This window comes from Ranitomeya variabilis, chromosome 5, assembly GCF_051348905.1.
Source record: "Ranitomeya variabilis isolate aRanVar5 chromosome 5, aRanVar5.hap1, whole genome shotgun sequence".
In the NCBI taxonomy this organism is placed as follows: domain Eukaryota; kingdom Metazoa; phylum Chordata; class Amphibia; order Anura; family Dendrobatidae; genus Ranitomeya; species Ranitomeya variabilis.
The window spans coordinates 679154941-679178416 of NC_135236.1; positions in this window are offsets into that span (position 1 = coordinate 679154941).

Here is a 23476-nt window from a genome sequence, read left to right on the forward strand (position 1 = left end):
GCCTTAGCTCATAGCCAGGCACAAAGGACGCCGAGTATCGCCGGGTGGATTCAGGTAGCCGGCGGGCGCACGCACACAGCAACCATACCGTGAACTGAAGGTTCTATAATCATGATTTATCATAGATACAGTGAGGAAAAAAATATTTAGTCAGCCACCAATTGTGCAAGTTCTCCCACTTAAAAAGAAGAGAGAGGCCTTTAATTGACATTATAGGTAGACCACAACTATGAGAGTCAAAATGAAAAAACAAAAATCCAGAAAATCACCTTGTCTGATTTGGCAAGATTTATTTAACAAATTAAGGTGGAAAATAAGTATTTGGTCACCTAAAAACATGCAAGATTTCTGGCTCTCACAGACCTGTAACTTCTTCTTTAAGAGGCTCCTCTGTCCTCCACTCATTACCTGTAGTAATGGTGCCTGTTTGAACTTGTTATCAGTATAAAAGACATCTGTCCACAACCTCAAACAGTCACACTCCAATCTCCACTATGGTGAAGACCAAAGAGCTGTGGAAGGACACCAGAAACAAAATTGTAGCCCTGTACAAGGCTGGGAAGACTGAATCTGCAACAGGCAAGCAACTTGGTGTGATGAAATCAACTGTGGGCGCAATAATAAGAAAATGGAAGACATATAAGACCACTGATAATCTCCCTCGATCTGGGTCTCCACGCAAGGTCTCCCCCCGTTGGGTCAAAATGATCACAAGAACGGTGAGCAAAAATCCCAGAACCACACGGAGGGACCTAGTGAATGACCTGCATAAATCTTGGACCATAACAAAGGCTACCATCAGTAACAATACGCAGCCAGGGACTCAGATCCTGCAGTGTCATACGTGTCCCCCTGCTTAAGCCAGTACATGTCCGGGCCTGTCTGAAGTTTGCTAGAGAGCATTTGGATTACCCAGAAGAGTATTGGGAGAATGTCTTATGGTCTGATGAAACCAATGTAGAATTGTTTGGTAGAAACAAAACTCGTGTTTGGAGGAGACAAAATGCTGAGTTGCAGCAAAAGAACACCATACCTACTGTGAAGCATGGGGGTGGCAATATCATGCTTTGGGACTGTTCCTCTGCAAAGGGACCAGGACAACTGATCCGTGTACATGAAAGAATGAATGGGCCATGTATCATGAGATTTTGATTGCAAACCTCCTTCCATCAGCAAGGGTATTGAAGATGAAACGTGGATGGGTCTTTCAGCATGATAATGGTCCCAAGCACACCAGAGCAACGAAGGAGTGACTTCAAAAGCATATGAAGGTCCTGGAGTGGCCTAGCCAGTCTCCAGATCTCAACCCCATAGAAAACCTTTGGAGGGAGTTGAAAGTCCGTGTTGCCCAGCGACAGGCCCAAAACATCACTGCTCTAGAGGAGATCTGCATGGAGGAATGGGCCAACATACCACCAACAGTGTGTGCCAACCTTGTGAAGACTTACAGAAAACGTTTGACCTCTGTCATTGCCAACAAAGGATATATAACAAATATTGAGATGAACTTTTGTTAATGCTTATTTGATTATTATTATTTATTGTTATAGCGCCATTTATTCCATGGCGCTTTACATGTGAGGAGGGGTATACATAATAAAAACAAGTACAATAATCTTAAACAATACAAGTCATAACTGGTACAGGAGGAGAAAGGACCCTGCCCGCGAAGGCTCACAATCTACAAGGGATGGGTGAGGATACAGTAGGTGAGGATAGAGCTGGTCATGCAGCGGTTTGGTTGATCGGTGGTTACTGCAGGTTGTAGGCTTGTCGGAAGAGGTGGGTCTTCAGGCTCTTTTTGAAGGTTTCGATGGTAGGCGAGAGTCTGATGTGTTGTGGTAGAGGGTTCCAGAGTAGGGGTGATACGCGAGAGAAATCTTGTATACAATTGTGGGAAGAGGAGATAAGAGGGGAGTAGAGAAGGAGAACTTGTGAGGATCGGCAGGTTGCATGCAGGTAAGTTCCGGGAGACGAGGTCACAGATGTATGGAGGAGACAGGTTGTGGATGGCTTTTTATGTCATGGTTAGGGTTTTGAATTGGGTAATAGAGAGCCAGTGCAGGGAATGACAGAGGGGAGAGGCCAGGGAATAGCGGGGGGGACAGGTGGATTAGTCGGGCAGCAGAGTTTAGAATAGATTGGAGGGGTGCGAGAGTGTTAGAGGGGAGGCCACAGAGCAGGAGGTTGCAGTAGTCAAGGCGTGAGATGATGAGGGCATGGACTAGGGTTTTTGCAGATTCTTGGTTGAGGAAGGTACTGATCCAGGAATATTTTTGAGTTGAAGTCGGCAGGAAGTGGAAAGGGCTTGGATATGTGGTTTGAAGGAGAGATCAGTGTCAAGGATTACCCTGGGGCAGCGAGCTTATGGGACTGGGGAGAGTGAGCAGCCATTTACTTTAATGGATAGGTCTGCTGGGGGAGATGGGGGAAAGATGATAAATTATGCTTTGTCCCTATTAAGTTTTAGAAATCTAGAGGAGAAGAAGGATGAAATAGTAAACATTGTGGTATTCTGGTTAGTAGGGAGGTGATATATGGTCCACAGATGTAGATCAGTGTGTCATCAGCATAGAGGTGTCACTGAAAACCATGAGATTCTATGAGCTGTCCGAGGCCGAAGGTGTCAATGGAAAAGAGCAGAGGCCCTAGGACTGAACCTTACGGGACTCCGACAGATAGGGGGCGATGTGAGGAGTGGAAGACGCTGAATGTCCGGTCAGTTAGGTATGACGAGATCCAGGATAGGGCCTAGTCAGTGATGCCAAGGGATGAGAGGGTCTGTAATAATAGGGAATGGTCCACTGTGTCAAAGGCAGCCGACAGGTCGAGGAGGAGGAGGACAAAGTAGTGTCGCTTGCTCTTGGCGGTTAAGAGGTCATTGGTGACCTTAGTTAGGGCAGTTTCAGTGGAGTGGTGTGACCGGAAGCCAGATTGTAAGCGGTCAAAGAGGGAGCAAGAAGAGAGATGGGAGGACAGTTCAAGGTAGACGTGTTGTTCCAGTAGTTTGGAGGTGCAGCGCCCCAGAGTCCTGGTCTTGCAGTAATGTCGCTCTGCCACTAAGGGGAGTGATGTTACGTCTGATTGCACTAAAGGAGTTCACCTGACCAGGTATCACACACATTGCACTTCACACTCCGGCCACCAGGGGGAGTGGTTCTATCTAGTAGGCCACTCCTCACACTCTGGTAAAACTGGGGGTTGGACAGGAAGACAGGGAGAAGTAATTGGGAAGAGCTAGAGAGAAGACCTGTCAGGGATGGGATCCTGACAGATTCCTAAGAAAGGACAAAAAGTGAGAAACGGGGATACAGCAAAGAGGCGATAGGACCAGAAGGAGTCGTGCTGTAAGATCGAGGCAACATCCTTCTGAGGCGCAAACAGTCGGTGGCCGGAACGCCGAGAAAGTAAGAGACTTTAAGCATTACTTCAAACCACGGCAGGACAGCCAATTATAGGTTGGCTGTCTCACTTAAACACCTAAGCAGACAACGGAGGCAGCTGTGGGAGAGGGGCGACTCTAGAGTCCCGGAAGAACTCCAGGCCTACCCCGTCATACAGGTGCGTCTTAACCATATCATCTGGGGGATTGAGAAAACGAACATCAGAGACAGACAGAATCAGTTGTGAGGACTATCCTGGGGTGCTCAGCAGGGAAGGACTACAACACACAGGCACTAGAAGGTAGACACTGATTCCCACCTGTTAAGGGAACTCCGGATGTGCCGTTGGACTGGCCGGTCTCAGACAGCCCTGTTAACAGTGCTCTGGATTGAGTACCTCCAAACCTTCAGTAAAGAGGTAAAGAGACTGCAACCTGGTGTCCTTGTTATTTACTGCGACCTGCACCGCACCATAATATCATCACCATCCACACCTTTCATTGGACGCCCCTCAGCAGGGTCACGGACTGGGTCTAGCCACCGTGACAACCCCAGAACAGATACTCAGAGGCCCGGTACCGGGTACCCCTCGGCCCTGCGGCGGTGGGGGCGCTGCAACTTGGCGTCACGAACAGGATGTACTTAAGCCTGAAGAATCAGGTCATGTGTGCCTTGGAACTGTGATTTGTTGAACTTGGACTGTGACTTATTGCAAAGACTGTGAATTGCTGATTGCCGCCAAAAGCTCCCGCCACAATTCGCCATTGCCGCGCACGGAGGGAGGAGCCTTAGCTTCGTGGGCGGAATCGGACAAGAAAGCGCGGTAAAGTGCCAACTCCGGAAGAGGAACTCCAACCTCCAGCAGGTTAGTGGGAAAAAGGGACAGCCATGTCCAAGTCGGGAGGAGCGGAGGCAGCCATGGACGCAGGGGCAGCTCCGGTCCTCGCAGCGGATGAAGCCGCGGCTCTAATACCACCACCGGTTTCCGCAGAACCCGCTGCCCCCTCAGCCAGTCAGACGCTGCCGCTACCACATAGGCCATAATGCCCTTCTCTATGCCGTACCTGCCCGGAGCGGCCTGGCTCCCACGATACTCCGGGGAGTCGCATACATTCACTGACTTTAAAGAAGGGATCTGCAGCCTGCTCGAGTTCTATCCCCTGACAGACCCTCAGAAGGTTCATATGATAATCGGCCAACTCTTTGGGGAGGCTCTGAGAGAAGTGAAGTCCTGGCCCGCCACGGATAAGGGAACGGCACAGCAGGTTTTTGCAAAGCTTAAAGCCACCTACAGAAATTAAATTGACTTTCTATGGATGCAAACAGAGACTGCAGGATAGCTTACGGGATTATGCCCTTAATCTCCAGGAGGCGCTGCGGGCCATTAAGCAGAGTGACCCCGGCAGCATGCAAGATGAGGATAAACTCCTGAAAGAGCGGTTCATTGAGGGGCTCCTGTGCAGTCACCAAAGGGGCCAATTACACTTCCTGGCCATGCAGAATCCAGACTTGACTTTTGCGCAGTTCAAGGATAAAGCTATCCAGGCGCTGCAGGAGCGACAACCCAGCCGCACAATACCACCCTGTCGTCCCGCTCTCACATACCACCAGGAGGTGGCGTCGGATGCCCCAGTCGCCGCCGAGGCCGACGCCCAGAGCCTAGAGGACGACTCCCCTGCAGGACTCCGCCTCCAGATGCAGGAGCTGACCAAGAGCGTTGCTGCCCTAGCCAGGACGGTGCAGTCCCTACAGGAGGCCCCCAAGGAGAAGATCCAGCTGGCCTCCAGACCAGAAGATGTCCCCTGGATGCAACAGAGGAGGACTCCGCCGACCAGAAGCCGGGACGACGATCGTTTCCATCGGGACGGACGACCCATCTGCCGCCGCTGTCACCAGGTGGGCCACCTTGCAAGGTACTGTCCTTTAAACGAGCAACCCCTGGGGCAAAGGGCCAACCCCCAGGAGTAGGACGATCAGGCCCACAGCATTGGAGAGCCAAATACGTTGGAGGGCGACCAGTCCTTCCTGTTGTGATCGACGGTATCCCCATGAACGCTCTGCTGGACACCGGTTCTCAGGTGACGACTATGCCTTACGTGCTTTATAAACGGTATTGGGAGGACACCGATATTACTCGTGGCCCCGATGACGATTTCACCATCATAGCCAGTAATGGTCAGCCGTTGCCACAAGTGGGATATAAAGAGGTCACCATCAAGGTGGGGCGGGTGGAATTGAAGGCCCAAGGGATTGTAATTGTTGATATTGACCGCCGTGAATGTAATCCCATGACGACCATCGGTACCAATGTTATAGCAAATTGTCTTGCAGAAGTTATTGTCTTGTTACAACAGGTAGCAGAAACCGCTGGCTACAGTGAACAACGCGCCCTGCAAAAAGAAATCAGAGCTCTGATGCAGCGACAGCAGGTAGAGCTGACTGGTGGTGAAATTGGTCGTGTCACTGTGAGTGATTCAAACCCTATTGCGATACCTCCCAGGAGTGAGATGTTAATATGGTGTCGGGCAGCCATAGGCCTCCGGGGAAAGGACTACCAGGCCCTGGTAGAACCCATGTATTCAGACAATAGGCCTACTCTCCTGACAGCCAGGGGGGTGGTCGACGTCCGTCAGGGGAGGGTGCCCGTACGTGTCCTTAATTGTGGGGAGGAAGAGATCCACCTCACCAAGTATGTCACGCTTGCCAAACTGTTCGCTGTCAATAATAGTGTGATACAGACACCTGGACCCTTGGCCCCGTCTAACCTGGCGGAGGACAACGGTTCTGCGGGGCACTCGGAAGATTGGTATCGGGAATTGCATGTGGGCACTGACTCCACCCCATCCCATCAGAAACAGGGGGCCTACAGGGTGGTTCACGAGTACGAGCAGGTATTTAGCAAACACCCCTTAGATTTTGGACAGGTGAAGGGGATCCAACATCATATCCCCACGGGAGATCACCGGCCCATAAAAGAGAGATACCGCCCTGTACCCCCAGCTCATTACCAGTGTGCCAAGGACATGTTGCGAGAAATGAAGGAGGCTGGGGTGGTGAGAGACAGTTGTAGCCCCTGGGCAGCTCCATTAGTCCTTGTTAACCCCTTCCCGACCTGTGACACAGCGTATGCGTCATGAAAGTCGGTGCCAATCCGACCTGTGACGCATATGCTGTGTCACAGAATGATCGCGTCCCTGCAGATCGGGTGAAGGGGTTAACTCCCATTTTACCCGATCTGCAGAGACAGGGGGAGTGGTACTTCAGCCCAGGGGGGGTGGCTACGATCGCTCTGATTGGCTGTTGAAAGTGAAATAGCCAATCAGAGCGATTTGTAATATTTCACCTATGAAAATGGTGAAATATTACAATCCAGCCATGGTCGATGCTGCAATAGCATCTGCCATGGCTGGAGACCCCGATCTGCCCCCACCCCACCCCACCGATCGCCTCCCCAGTCGTCCTTTTTGCCCCGATCTCCGTTCCGCTCCTCTCCTCCCTCCTGTCGGCTCTCCCGGTCCTCCTGTCCGCTCCCCAGGTCCTCCGATCCCCCCCCCCGTGTTCCGGTCCCACCCCCCCATACTTACCTAGCTCCGATGTCCCTCCCGGTGTCCGGCCGTCTGCTTCATGGGCGCCGCCATCTTGGAAAATGGCGGGCGCATGCGCAGTGCGGCCGCCGAATCTGCCAGCCGGCAGATTCGTTCCTGCACATTTTGGTCGCTGTGATAAGTTCTATCACAGCGATCAAAATAAAAAAAATAGTAAATAAATCACCCCCTTTATCACCCCCATAGGTAGGGACAATAATAAAATACAGAAAATATAATTATTTTTGTTTTTCCATTAGGGGTAGGGTTAGGGGTAGGGTTAGGGGTAGGGTTAGGCATAGGGTTGCACTTAGGGTTGCACTTAGGGCTAGGGTTGCACTTAGGGTTGCACTTAGGGTTGCACTTAGGGTTGCACTTAGGGCTAGGGTTGCACTTAGGGTTGCACTTAGGGCTAGGGTTGCACTTAGGGTTGCACTTAGGGTTGCACTTAGGGTTGCACTTAGGGCTAGGGTTGCACTTAGGGTTGCACTTAGGGCTAGGGTTGCACTTAGGGTTGCACTTAGGGTTGCACTTAGGGCTAGGGTTGCACTTGGGGTTGCACTTAGGGTTGCACTTAGGGCTAGGGTTGCACTTAGGGTTGCACTTAGGGCTAGGGTTGCACTTAGGGTTGCACTTAGGGCTAGGGTTGCACTTAGGGTTGCACTTAGGGTTGCACTTAGGGCTAGGGTTGCACTTAGGGCTAGGGTTGCACATAGGGTTGCACTTAGGGTTGCACTTAGGGTTGCACTTAGGGCTAGGGTTGCACTTAGGGTTGCACTTAGGGCTAGGGTTGCACTTAGGGTTGCACTTAGGGCTAGGGTTGCACTTAGGGTTGCACTTAGGGTTGCACTTAGGGTTGCACTTAGGGCTAGGGTTGCACTTAGGGTTGCACTTAGGGTTGCACTTAGGGCTAGGGTTGCACTTAGGGTTGCACTTAGGGTTGCACTTAGGGCTAGGGTTGCACTTAGGGTTGCACTTAGGGCTAGGGTTGCACTTAGGGTTGCACTTAGGGCTAGGGTTGCACTTAGGGTTGCACTTAGGGCTAGGGTTGCACTTAGGGTTGCACTTAGGGTTGCACCTAGGGTTGCACCTAGGGTTGCACTTAGGGCTAGGGTTGCACTTAGGGCTAGGGTTGCCCTTAGGGCTAGGGTTGCACTTAGGGCTAGGGATAGAATTAGGGTTAGGGTTGGAATTAGGGTTAGAATTAGGCTATGTGCACACGGTGCGGATTTGGCTGCGGATCCGCAGCGGATTGGTCGCTGCGGATTCGTATCAGTTTTCCATCACGTTTACAGTACCATGTAAACCTATGGAAAACCAAATCCGCTGTGCCCATGGTGCGGAAAATACAGCGCGGAAACGCTGCGTTGTATTTTCCGCAGCATGTCAATTCTTTGTGCAATTCCGCAGCGTTTTACACCTGCTCCATAATAGGAATCCGCAAGTGAAATCCACACAAAAAACACTGGAAATCCGCGGTAAATCCGCAGGTAAAGCGCAGTGCGTTTTACCTGCAGATTTTTCAAAAACTGCGGAAAAATCCACACAAATCCGCAACGTGAGCACATAGCCTTAGGGTTGGAATTAGGGGTAAGACTAGGGTTAGGGGTGTGTTGGGTTAGGGTTGTGGTTAGGGTTGGGATTAGAGTTAGGGGTGTGTTGGGGTTAGTGTTGGAGTTAGAATTGAGGGGTTTCCACTTTTTAGGCACATCAGGGGGTCTCCAAACGCGACACGGCGCCACCATTAATTCCAGCCAATCTTGCGTTGAAAAAGTAAAATGGTGCTCTCTCCCTTCCGAGCCCCGACGTGTGCCCAAACAGTGCTTTACCCCCATATATGGGGTACCAGCGTACTCAGGAGAAACTGATCAACAACTTTTGGGGTCCAATTTCTCCTGTAACCCTTGGGAAAATAAAAAATTGCGGGCTAAAAAATTATTTTTGAGGAAAGAAAAATGATTTTTTATTTTCACGGCTCTGCGTTATAAACTTCTGTGAAGCACTTGGGGGTTCAAAGTGCTCACTATGCATCTAGATAAGTTCCCTTGAGGGTTTAGTTTCCAAAATGGGGTCACTTGTGGGGAGTTTCTACTGTTTAGGCACATCAGGGGCTCTGCAAACGCAACGTGATGCCCGCAGAGCATTCCATCAAAGTCTGCATTTCAAAACGTCACTACTTCACTTCCGAGCTCCGGCATGTGCCCAAACAGTGGTTTACCCCCACATATGGGGTATCACCGTACTCAGGAGAAACTGGACAACAACTCTTGGGGTCAAATTTCTCCTGTTACCCTTGGGAAAATAAAAAAATCAGGGCTAAAAAAAATTTTTTGAGGAAAGAAAACGTATTTATTATTTTCACGGCTCTGCGTTATAAACTTCTGTGAAGCACTTAGGGGTTCAAAGTGCTCACCAAACATCTAGATAAGTTCCCTTGGGGGTTTAGTTTCCAAAATGGGGTCACTTGTGGGGGGTTTCTACTGTTTAGGCACATCAGGGGCTCTGCAAACGCAACGTGATGCCCGCAGAGCATTCCATCAAAGTCTGCATTTCAAAACATCACTACTTCACTTCCAAGCCCCAGCATGTGCCCAAACAGTGGTTTACCCCCACATATGGGGTATCAGCATACTCAGGAGAAACTGGACAACAACTCTTGGGGTCAAATTTCTCCTGTTACCCTTGGGAAAATAAAAAAATCAGGGCTAAAAAAATTTTTTTGAGGAAAGAAAACGTATTTATTATTTTCACGGCTCTGCGTTATAAACTTCTGTGAAGCACTTAGGGGTTCAAAGTGCTCACCACACATCTAGATAAGTTCATTTGGGGGTCTAGTTTCCAAAATGGGGTCACTTGTGGGGGGTTTCTACTGTTTAGGCACATCAGGGGCTCTGCAAACGCAACGTGACGCCCGCAGAGCATTCCATCAAAGTCTGCATTTCAAAACGTCACTACTTCCCTTCCGAACCCCGACGTGTGCCCAAACAGTGGTTTACCCCCACATATGGGGTATCAGCGTACTCAGGAGAAACTGGACAACAACTATTGGGGTCAAATTTCCCCTGTTACCCTTGGAAAAATAAAAAATTCAGGGCTAAAAAAATTTTTTTGATAAAAGAAAAATTATTTTTTATTTTCATGGCTCTGTTTTATAAACTTCTGTGAAGCACTTGGGGGTTCAAAGTGCTCACCACACATCTAGATTAGTTCCTTGGGTGGTCTAGTTTCCAAAATGGGGTCACTTATGGGGAAGCTCCAATGTTTAGGCACACAGGGGCTCTCCAAACGCGACATGGTGTCCGCTAATGAGTGGAGCTAATTTTCCATTCAAAAAGCCAAATGGCGTGCCTTCCCTTCCAAGCCCTGCCGTGCACCCAAACAGTGGTTTACCCCCACATATGGGGTATCATCGTACTCAGGACAAACTGGACAACAACATTTGGGGTCCAATTTCTCCTGTTACCCTTGGGAAAATAAAAAATTCTGGGCTAAAAATCATTTTTGAGGAAAGAAAAATTATTTTTTATTTTCACGGCTCTGCGTTATAAACTTCTGTGAAGCACTTGTTGGTTTAAAGTGCTCACTATGCATCTAGATAAGTTCCTTGGGGGGTCTAGTTTCCAAAATGGGGTCACTTGTGGGGGAGCTCCAATGTTTAGGCACACAGGGGCTCTCCAAACGCGACATGGTGTCCGCTAACGATTGGAGCTACTTTTCCATTCAAAAAGTCAAATGGCGCGCCTTCCCTTCCGAGCCTTGCCATGCGCCCAAACAGTGGTTTACCCCCACATATGAGGTATCGGCGTACTCAGGAGAAATTGCCCAACAAATTTTAGGATCCATATTATCCTGTCGCCCATGTGAAAATTAAAAAATTGAGGCTAAAAGAATTTTTTTGTGAAAAAAAAGTACTTTTTCATTTTTACGGATCAATTTGTGAAGCACCTGAGGGTTTAAAGTGCTCACTATGCATCTAGATAAGTTCCTTGGGGGGTCTCCTTTCCAAAATGGGGTCACTTGTGGGGAAACTCCAATGTTTAGGCACACAGGGGCTCTCCAAACGCGACATGGTGTCCGCTAACGATGGAGATAATTTTTCATTCAAAAAGTCAAATGGCGCTCCTTCCCTTCCGAGACTTACCATGTGCCCAAACAGTGGTTTACCCCCACATGTGAGGTATCAGTGTACTCAGGAGAAATTGCCCAACAAATTTTAAGATCCATTTTATCCTGTTGCCCATGTGAAAATTAAAAAATTGAGGCTAAAATAATTTTTTTGTGAAAAAAAAGTACTTTTTCATTTTTACGGATCAATTTGTGAAGCACCTGGGGGTTTAAAGTGCTCACTATGCATCTAGATAAGTTCCGTGGGGCATCTAGTTTCCAAAATGGGGTCACTTGTGGGGGAGCTCCAATGTTTAGGCACACGGGGGCTCTCCAAACGCGACATGGTGTCCGCTAAAGATTGGAGCCAATTTTTCATTCAAAAAGTCAAATGGCGCTCCTTCCCTTCCGAATTCTGCCGTGCGCCCAAACAGTGGTTTACCCCCACATATCAGGTATCAGCGTACTCAGAATAAATTGGACAACTTTCGTGGTCCAGTTTCTCCTTTTACCCTTGGGAAAATAAAAAAATTGTTGCTAAAAGATCATTTTTGTGACTAAAAAGTTAAATGTTCATTTTTTCCTTCCATGTTGCTTCTGCTGCTGTGAAACATCTAAAGGGTTAATAAACTTCTTGAATGTGGTTTTGAGCACCTTGAGGGGTGCAGTTTTTAGAATGGTGTCACTTTTGGGTATTTTCAGCCATATAGAACCCTCAAACTGACTTCAAATGTGAGGTGGTCCCTAAAAAAAATGGTTTTGTAAATTTTGTTGTAAAAATGAGAAATCACTGGTCAAATTTTAACCCTTATAACTTCCTAGCAAAAAAAAATGTTGTTTCCAAAATTGTGCTGATGTAAAGTAGACATCTGGGAAATGTTATTTATTAACTATTTTGTGTCACATAACTCTCTGGTTTAACAGAATAAAAATTCAAAATGTGAAAATTGCAAAATGTTCAAAATTTTCGCCAAATTTCCATTTTTTTCACAAATAAACGCAGAAATTATCGACCTAAATTTACCACTAACATGAAGCCCAATATGTCACGAAAAAACAATCTCAGAATCGCTACGATCCGTTGAAGCGTTCCCGAGTTATTACCTCATAAAGGGACACTGGTCAGAATTGCAAAAAACGTCAAGGTCATTAAGGCCAAAATAGGCTGGGTCATGAAGGGGTTAAAAAGAAAGATGGCACAATGAGGATGTGCATTGATTACAGGCAGTTGAATCGCATTACACATAAGGATGCATACCCACTGCCCAGGATAGAGGAGTCTCTGGCTGCCTTAAAATCTGCTAACTACTTCTCTACCTTAGATCTCACCAGTGGGTACTGGCAGGTTCCCGTGGCGGAGGCGGACAAAGAGAAGACGGCCTTCACGACACCGATGGGTCTCTGCGAATTCAACTACATGCCCTTCGGATTGTGCAATGCCCCGGGGACGTTCCAGAGGATGATGGAGTGCTGTCTGGGGCACAAGAACTTTGAAACTGTACTGCTGTATTTGGATGATGTCATTGTCTTCTCTAAGACCTACGAAGACCATCTGAAACACCTGGCTGAGGTGTTTGAAGCCCTGTCCAACTTTGGCTTAAAGGTGAAACCGTCCCAATGTCATCTGCTGAAACCCAAAGTGCAGTACCTGGGCCATGTGGTGAGCGCTGAAGGAGTGGCCCCAGACCCCGACAAGGTCACGGTGATCCAGGACTGGCCGAAGCCCAGCAAACTCCACGAAGTCCGGCAGTTCCTCGGGCTGGTAGGCTACTACCGGAGGTTCATTAAGGACTTCACCAATAAGGCAGCGCCCTTGCAAGACCTGTTGGTGGGCCAATCAAAGAAGACCAAGGGGAAGAACACCCCATTTGATTGGAACGAGGGGCTGGAAGGATCCTTCAATTGCTTGAAGTCAGCACTGACGGGAGAAGAGGTACTGGCCTACCCTGAATACGACCAACCGTTTGTGCTGTATACGGATGCCAGCAATGTAGGATTGGGGGCCGTGCTGTCCCAGGTCCAGAAAGGCAAGGAGAGGGTAATTGCTTACGCCAGCAGGAAGCTCCGTCCCACGGAAAGGAACCCTGACAACTACAGTTCCTTTAAGCTGGAATTCCTTGCCATCATCTGGGCAGTGACAGAGAGGTTCAAACACTACCTGGCCTCGGCGAAATTCACTGTCTTCACGGATAACAATCCGCTGACGCACTTGGATACCGCCAAACTCGGGGCCTTGGAACAGCGGTGGATGGCCCGGCTGTCCAACTACGACTTCACCATCAAGTACCGGACAGACGCAAGAATGCGAATGCCGATGCCTTGTCTCGAATGCCCAATTTGCCAGAAACGGGGGAGGACCCGGAGGCACTTGAAGAGGTAGAACTGCCTGCATTCCATCGCCCCACAACCGCTCAGCATTCCCATCATGTGAAGAATAGGCACAAGAACCAACAGGATGCCACGCTGAATCCCCTGCCCCATCACGGATGGGCGGAGACCCAGGATGGTGACCCCGCGGTCCGTCGGGTGAAAGAGCTCCTGACGCAGGCAGGGTTGCATCCCGGCTCCGATGACCCGCAGGAGACACGACAGCTGTGGAAGGGGAGAAGTAAATTGTTTATCCATGATGGCAAGCTGTGCCGGAGGAGCATCGACCCACGTACTCATGAATTGGTATGGCAGATAGTGGTGCCAAGGCGAGATGCGCCCATGGTTCTGGGAGCCTGCCACGATGGAGCCGGACACTTCGGATGGAGGAAGCTAGAGAGGCTACTCCGAGGGAGGTTCTATTGGATTGGCATGAAGAGAGCCATTGAGAAGTGGTGTCGGGAGTGCGGTCCATGTAGCCTACGCAGGAAGGACCGTGGCAGCCAACGGACTCCCCTGTGGCCTATCATCACCAAACGGCCGCTCGAACTGGTCGCGCTGGATCATGTGAAGCTGACTCCTAGCCGGTCAGGCTATATCTACGCTCTTACCATCGTAGATCACTACTCCAGATTTTTGGTGGTTGTACCTGTCAAGGATCTAATGGCCAGGACAGCCGCCAAGGCCTTCCAGCAGTACTTTTGTAGGCCCCATGGCTACCCGGAGAAGGTACTGACCGATCAGGGACCAGCATTCGAAGCAGAAGTGTTCCAAGAGTTCTGCCAACTGTACGGGTGTAAGAAGATCCGAACCACGCCGTACCATCCTCAAACCAATGGGATATGCGAAAAGATGAACCAAGTGGTGATCGACTTTCTAAAGACCTTGCCCGTAGAGGAACGGAACCTGTGGCCAACAAAGTTGCCTGACTTGGTGGATATATACAATCACATCCCAGTAAATTCCACCAACTGCACTCCAGCGTACCTGATGCGAGGAAGGTCTAGCCAGTTACCCGTTGATCTGGACATGGGGGTCCTAGTCCCCGAAGATACCTCGCTGGATGCAGATTGGGATGCAGAAAGGCAGCGAAGGTACCACAAAGTACAGGACTGCGTGGAAAGAAGTCTCGCCCAGGCTAGGCAAAAACAAGAAAGGGACTACAACCAGCACGCTCCTGCGATTCCCTTGTCACCTGGTGAGCAAGTACTCAAACGAAAGAGGAGACTACACAAACTCGATGACCAATGGGAAGCGGAACCGTATACCATCCTGCCATCCGATTTCGACAACACGAAGGTCTGTCTCATCAGCAAGGACGGAGGGGAGACCTCGACGGCGATATCCAGGGATCACCTTAAGGTCTGCCCTGATAAGTTGAGAGAGAGGGAAACGGCTCCAGGAATCTCCCCGCCTGCAGAAGAAGAGAAGATGATACACACTGTTCTTGGTGATTTTCCCCAGTCCTGGACTCAGATAAATCAGGCCATCGTGGTACCTGTCCTAACGTTCTGCCAACCGAACCCACCAGAACTAATTGTGGTGCCGGATCATCCCGGTCCACAAGCTCAGCAGATCCTACCTGAAGATGCCATGCCAACCGTTGAACCGGCAAGTCCTCCCTCTGCTATCGGCGAATCTGTCGTACCCACTGTTGGTAGCAGCAGCCCTGAGAGCTCTAGCCTGCCAGTGCTACCCAGACTCACTAGAAGTGTAGCCAGAAGACAGTGCACTACACCAGCGGTAGCAAGCATAGCGGGCCCTGTTAGGCCAATAGCAACCCCTGTGTTGACACGCAGCACCAAGAATCAAACTCCACTCCGCTACAAAACTTGGAGGTATTAATGAGGGCTGCTATTTAGTTGAAAATGTTTGTGTGCATATCTTTTGTTACAGGTTTTAAAAATGGACAACGGAGTAATGGACAGTGAATTGCTCCAAAAACTTCTAAAAGGGGACCCCTATGTTTACCCGGGGTCCCCGCTGTTTCAACCACTGAATTGAGAGTCATAAACTGTGCATGACCTAACTTTCGCAGCGTTCAAGAGTCCTCACCTCCCATAAAGGGAAGCACTGTTATGTTTAATTGTTTATGATATTTCAAAATTTTGTGTGTTTTCTGTTAACATGTATTGTTGTTCTTATTTTCCTAGTCCGGGAGTACTGGATTTAACCGGGGGGAGTGCAGCGCCCCAGAGTCCTGGTCGTTGCAGTAATGTCGCTCTGCCACTAAGGGGAGTGATGTTACGTCTGATTGCACTAAAGGAGTTCACCTGACCAGGTATCACACACATTGCACTTCATACTCCGGCCACCAGGGGGAGTGGTTCTATCTAGTAGGCCACTCCTCACACTCTGGTAAAACTGGGGGTTGGACATGAAGACAGGGAGAAGTAACTGGGAAGAGCTAGAGAGAAGACCTGTCAGGGATGGGATCCTGACAGATTCCTAAGAAAGGGCAAAAAGTGAGAAACGGGGATACAGCAAAGAGGCGATAGGACCAGAAGGAGTCGTGCTGTAAGATCAAGGCAACATCCTTCTGAGGCGCAAACAGTCGGTGGCCGGAACGCCGAGAAAGTAAGAGACTTTAAGCATTACTTCAAACCACGGCAGGACAGCCAATTATAGGTTGGCTGTCTCACTTAAACACCTAAGCAGACAACGGAGGCAGCTGTGGGAGAGGGGCGACTCTAGAGTCCCGGAAGAACTCCAGGCCTACCCCGTCATACGGGTGCGTCCTAACCATATCATCTGGGGGACGGAGAGAACGAACATCAGAGACAGACAGAATCAGTTGTGAGGACTATCCTGGGGTGCTCAGCAGGGAAGGACTACAACACACAGGCGCTAGAAGGTAGACACTGATTCCCACCTGTTAAGGGAACTCCGGATGTGCCGTTGGACTGGCCGGTCTCAGCCAGCCCTGTTAACAGTGCTCTGGATTGAGTACCTCCAAACCTTCAGTAAAGAGGTAAAGAGACTGCAACCTGGTGTCCTTGTTATTTACTGCGACCTGCACCGCACCATAATATCATCACCATCCACACCTTTCATTGGGCGCCCCTCAGCAGGGTCACGGACCGGGTCTAGCCACCGTGACAACCCCAGAACAGAGACTCAGAGGCCCGGTACCGGGTACCCCTCGGCCCTGCGGCGGTGGGGGCGCTGCAGAGGCATAAGGGAGAAGTGATATAGGGCGATAGCTAGATACAGAGGATGGGTCAAGAGAGGGCTTTTTGAGGATAGGTGTGATGGAGGCATGTTTAAAGCTTGAGGGGAAAACACCATATTTTCCACCATAATTTGCTAAATAAATCTTCCAAATCAGACAAGGTGATTTTCTGGATTTGCAGTGGTATACACCTAGGTGTATGCAGGTACGCGCTGGACAAATAGCACAAAGAGATGAGAGCTATAAGTGTACTTTTAAACTGGCCACTTATATATGTCCCATTAAGTTCCGGTCTGATAACCGGATAAATACCAGTATATCCTCAATGTACTGAATTCATATAGCCAAGGAGTTAATATAGTAGAAGTCTTCCTACCTCCAAGTGATGAAATAGAAGACTGTAGCGATGCTCCTGTAGTTCCAAATGTTCTCGGGTAGAAAGGGTATAATGAGCAGGTGGCTGCCCCGGCCGGCAGCAAGCCACCACTAACTAACCTCCAGGTGAAGACGAGATCCGGCGGAGCCGACGCCGCATGTGTTTCTCAGAAGTGAGTGCGGACGGTGTGCAGGACCTGTGTGACGTAGTAGGTCACGTGACCGTTATCCCCGGGAAGTGAGTACGATCTGCAGCTAGGACATAATCAACCAACGCGTTTCAGAGACACCTGTCTCCTTCTTCAGGGTTAGTCCCTGCCATCGCTCATCGTCCTTATATAGCTGCTCATTAGGTTAAACGGCTATTGAAAGCCAAATAGTTCCGTGCCCATATTCAGTCCTCTTGGTGCAACGGTATCCAGGAAAAAAATCCACTTAGTCTCTGCTCGTGACATTGCCTTAATATAGTCGCCACCTCTCCAGTGGCGTTGAACCACCGCTATACCGGATATTTTCATGTCTCGTATTGTCCCGCCATGATGTTCTATAAAATGCTGTGAAAGTGGGTGACCCATAAATTTATTTTTAATATTGCGAATATGTTCGCTAATACTTATTTTTAAGGGTCGTTTCGTTCTTCCCACGTATAATTTCAGGATAAACTGAACAGCACACTCCCCGTCTGAAATCCTTGGATTTCCCTACACCAAAAGTCTCGAATTGGGAGTGTTTACCTGAAGTGCATGGAGGGATACCTCAACCTGTAAGATAAAAACAATGCATACAATGTAACAATAACATATTGTATAACAAAATAGATGAATGTCTATAACGAGTTCCTGAAGTAATCCAAAGGATAACCCATCTTCGGATAGGAGTATGTTATGATCCTAGTGGCTTAGGATCACAAATCTAACCAGCTAAGTAGAAGAAAATAGGAAGAGCTCTGGGGATGTGGTAACTGGACTGACCGCAAAACTGATCCTAACCGCACACACTATAGGTAGCCGTGGAACGTTTCCTGAAATCCTAGACGTCTCTTCACGGCCTGAGAAACTGACTACCCCTAAAGAGAAAGTAAAGACCTCACTTGCCTCAGAGAAATGACCCCAGAGATATAGAAGCCCCCCACAAATAATAACGGTGAGTTAAGAGGAAAAGACAAACGCAGAGATTAAACAGGTTAAGCAAATGAGGCCCGCTAACGCTAGATAGCAGAAAATAGCAAGGGATCTGTGCGGTCAGTAAAAAACCCTATGCAAAAATATCCACGCAGAGAATGCGAGAACCCCCACACCAACTAACGATGTGGGAGGAGCAACTCAGCACCCCAGAGCACCAGCAAGCAGGGAAATCACATATTAGCAAGCTGGACAAAACTCATCATATACTAAGAAACATCTTGAACACAGATGAGCAAAAATAAGGAAACAAAACTTAGCTTCTCTTGGAGAGACTGATAACGGATGTAGACAGGAGCAATCCGAATAGCACTGAATACAACGACAACAGGCAAGGAATGAAGGACCAGGTGGATTAAATAGGAAACCTAACTAGCAGATGACGAGAAGCTGATCCCAGCCAGAAACCTGCAAAATAACAAAAAGAGCCACCAGGGGGAGCCCAAAGAGAGAACTCACACAGTACCACTCACGACCACAGGAGGGAGCTCGGAAACAGAGTTCACAACAGGAGTAGCCGCGCTAGGCCAAACTGTCTCCAACCCATTTGTAATCCAAAGGTTCAAGTTCCTTGAAAGAGTTCCTACTGATAGGATGGATAATCAATCCTCAACCGGTATGAGTAAGATAATCTCTGATATAGGCCTAATGAAAGATTTGGGGTCACCTTGCTTAGTAGCTGTCACTTCTACCTTGCCATCGTCACTTGGAAGGGTTTTAGATATAAGTCCCGTAGGCCATGCGATTCTTTCCTCCTTCTGGTCTTTCATGAGGATAATATCTCCTACTTGTAAATTTGGCTTTACTTGTTGCCATTTTCTTCGTTTTTGGAGAAGTGTCAGGTACTCCCTCTTCCATTTATTCCAGAAACAATTAGCCAGATGTTGCACATGTTTCCACCGATTCTGATATTTCTTACCAGACACAGAGTCTTCAGGCGGGTTAGGAACAGTTCCAAGTTTCTGGGTGAGGAGAGTTGCCGGAGTGAGAAAAGTAGGAGATTCTGGATCCATAGATATGGGTACAAGAGGTCTCACGTTTACTATAGCAGAGACTTCTGCTAAGAAAGTGATCAAGGTCTCGTGAGTGAGTCTTGAAAGATTTGAGTCCATCAGCATAGATTCTAGTATCCGACGAGTAATTCCTATCATTCTTTCCCATAATCCGCCCATATGAGAAGCATGAGGAGGATTGAAGACCCAGGAACAGCCATTGGTTGTCAAGAAGTTGTGGACTGGTGTTGAATTCAGTTGTAGTTCTCGACAGGCACCTACAAAGTTTGTTCCACAATCAGATCTTAATTGTTTTACTGGTCCTCTGATGGAGAAGAATCGTCTTAGGGCATTGATGAAACTGGAGGAATCCATGGACTCTATCACTTCTATGTGTATTGCTCGTACACTCCTGCACGTGAACAACACTGCCCAACGTTTACTTTCCGCATGTCCGCCTCTGGTCCGGCGTGCAGCGACTGCCCATGGGCCAAAAAAGTTCAAGTCAACGTAGGTGAATGGCGGCTCTGTGCTTGTCCTATCGGCAGGCAAATCAGACATCTATTGTTGTTGCAGTTTTCCTCTTGTCTTACGACACTGAACACAATGATGAATTAAATGGGAAACCGGTCTCTTTGCTCCCACAATCCAGAGGCCTGCAGCTCTTAAGGCTCCTTCAGTGAAGTGTCTGCCTTGATGTTTGATTTTTTCATGGTAATGTCATATTAGTAGATTGGTGATATGGTGATGACCAGGAATAATTAGAGGATTCTTTTCTGGCTCATCCAATTTAGCTTTGTTTAAACGACCACCAACTCTCAATAAACACCTCTCGTCTATTACTGGGTTTAAGTTGACAATGGGACTGTTTTTAGGAACGTTTTGTTTTTTACGTATACATTCCAGTTCCTCATGAAAAACATTCTGCTGCACATTGCGTATCACAAAGAGTTCACTCAGAGCAATGTCTTCTGCAGAGAGAGGCTTATGGCAGATATGCCAACCGTGACAATCAGTGTTACTGTCCTTATTGAGATAGCATTGTACAATATGTACTAACCTTGCAATGGCACGAACCAGCCTCGTCCATCTTGAGAAGCGATCAAAACGCCGACAGTCCAAGCCAACCTTCTCCTTGTATTTGGTGATGAAGGTGCTGACATCAGGACGGATCTCTGGGTTGACATCTGGATCCTGAAGGCTGAAGCTGTCTTCAACGGCAGTCTCTTTGCATTGGTCGTGAAGGAACTCTGGTCCTGTTAACCAAGAAGAGCTTGCGAAGGCACTAATGGACACTGGTCTAGTAGCAAGGTCCGCAGGGTGAAGATGGGATGGGACATGCTGCCATTGCTGGGGTTTAGAGGATTTCCTGATCCTTTCCACGTGGTTACTGACATAGACGTAGAAGCGTTTCGTCTGGTTATATAAGTAGCCCTGAACTACCTTACTGTCTGTGTACAATTTTGTGTCATCCACGCTAATAGCTAGTTCGCTCTGTATGAAGTCTGAATCTCTATGGCTAGTACAGCCCCACAGAGCTAGAGTCTGGGTATGGTGTGCTCGGGTTTAGAAGCCAGTTTAGCCTTTCCAAACAGAAATCCAACATGGGCTTCATTGCTAGAGTCTACAATCTTCAAGTAAGTGACAGCGGCAATAGCTTCAGTGGAGGCATCAGCGAATACATGAATCTCTTTCCTTTGACTCGTAGCTAGGGATGCCGGAGTGTAACAACATTGTATGTGGATCTTATCCAAGGCGCAAAGAGATTCTCTCCATGACTCCCACCTTAGTTGTTTGTCCGCAGGGAGTGGTATATCCCAAACCTTAATGAACTCTGAGAGTTGTCTCAGCAGGAGCTTGCCTTGTATAGTCAGGTTCGGACCTGTGAGGAGGACGTCATTCAGAGATACGCCGTCATGTTTGGCGCTTGAATCGAACACCACTCTGATTTGTTTCGGCTTTCTTGGATGATATACTCCAAAGGAAGGTAGATACCAGCATTCTTCATCAGCTTGCAATGGCGGAGCTGGCTCTGCTTGGTCATTGCAAAATATCTTGTCCATAAAGGCTATGAAATGTTCCTTCATTTCAGGCTTGTTCCTTAATGTTCTCTGCAGTGAGATGAATCTAGATAAGGCCTGTTCTCTGGTGTTAGGAAGCCTGGTCCTTGAAGCCTTGAAGGGTAAAGGAGCAACCCAGCGGTCAGATTCATTTTTGAAGAATCCACTGTCCATCATTTTAAGAAACTCCTTGTCTTCTACAGATAAGGCGACCTTGTTATCATTTGTTGTGTGAAACACTGTTCTCCCTAAGTCATCACCGTAGGGAGTGGGAATGATGTCAGGTTCCTGGATGCAATCAGAGAACCTTTCTTTCACCTTGTAGTGATGAGGGCATGGCTTAAAGTGAGTTGTGCGACCATTTTGGAGCACATACATTTACAGGCGTTGACTTCGGATGCCTTGTGGCTCTTATCCAGACATACATCGCCCACGATTACCCAGTCTAGGTCGAGTCTTTGGGCGTATGGAGCGTCATCTGGGCTGTTGCATTGTTGGCGCACCTTGTGGACCTTCAGAATGTCCCTTCCGAGTAGGATTAGAATATCAGCATTCGCATCCAGAGGAGGAATTTCATTAGTCAGGTGCTTCCAGTGGTGATGATGAAGTGCGGCTTCCAGAGTGGGAATCTCCTCCCTGTTGTCAGGTATCTGACCACATTCAATTAGGGTGGCAAGGGTATATGCACGTTTCCCTTGATTGAAGAGACTATGTACCCAGAAGCTCTCCTGCCAGAAGTCTCAATACGACCAGAGCAAGTGGTGAGGGTGTATGGAGTTGTTTGTCCCTTAATGTTGAAGATCTCAAAGAATTTGGGCCTTGCCAGAGATCGGTTACTTTGCTCATCTATTATGGCATTCATTTTGGAAGCCTTGTTGGGTTGTCCTTCTGGATAGACCCTAACCAGACATACCTTGGCACAGTATTTAGAAACAGTCCCTTCTCCACATACTTCAATACATGATGAGAAAACAGCAGTTGCGGTTGGTCAGGAACTTGTGACTCCCTGCCATGCTTTGGAGCAGTATTGGATGCTGCAGAAGGTTGTGAATGGTGTGGAGCTGGCGTGGGATGCATGGCTGTGACATGTTTATCACTGCTGCATTCAGTGCACTTAACGACGGCCTTACAGTCGTTAGCAAGGTGGTCTGAGGAGGCGCAACACTTATAACATATCTCAAGCTCCTTGAGGGTGTCTTTACGCTCCTGCAAGGTCCTTGCTCTGAATCCATGGCATTCTTTAAGTGGGTGAGGCCTTTTGTGGATAGGGCACATACGGTTACTGTCCATAACTTTAGGAGCAACATTATTCGTTTTAGTAAAGGTAGGTGTAGTAAGTGGAACGTCAGTCTTTCTCACGGATACTGTGTTCCTTGAATCTCTACATTTGGCAATGTTATCATACCTTGTAGATGATGATGATGCTGGTGGAGTAGGCTCAGTGAAGTCGAAGCTGGGATCATTCTTCTTCCGAGCTTGGTCACTGATAAACCTGGAGAAATGTGAAAAGGGGGAAAGGACACATCATGCTGCCTTTTGTACTGTGAGCCGTGGTCTGCCCATTTGTCTTGCATGCCGTGTGGCAACTTGGACACTATAGGATTAACGCCATGAGCAGTATCTAGGTAGCTCAGCCCTGAGAGACGTGGGTCTAATTTTGCCAATTCTATTTCCTTTAGTAGGTCGCTCAGATCTTGAAGTTTTCTATTGTCCTTGTTAGTTATCTTTGGGAAGGTTTGCAGTCTTTTAAATAAAGCATATTCTATGGCTTCTGAGCCGAAGTAGGTTTGTTCCAGCCTCTCCCAGGCTGCAATAAGACCTGCATCTGAATAGTCCACATGAACTGCCTTTATAGTCTTTATGCGCTCTGCTGATTCAGGGCCTAACCAGTTAACAAGCAGATCCAGTTGTTCCTTGCCAGTGAGATTAAGGTCTTGGATCACTACTTGAAAGGTCGATTTCCAGGCTCTATAATTCTCTGCACGATCATCAAACTTTGAGAGACTAATGTTTATTAACTCCCGGCGAATCATGTATCTGGCGAAGTCAGACATGTCCGATCTCCCAATCATTGTTGCAGGATGAACTTGTGATATCCGTGGGGAATGTAAGTTCTCTGGCTTATATGACTGTGACAAATCAGGACGAAATGATGCGGCATAAGGGTTAAACTGCGGTTTGGTCTCTATAGGGTCCGTTGGCTGTGGCCTAAATTGTGAGTTAGTGCTGGAAGTTACCTTGTCGGCAGTAGGTGGCGA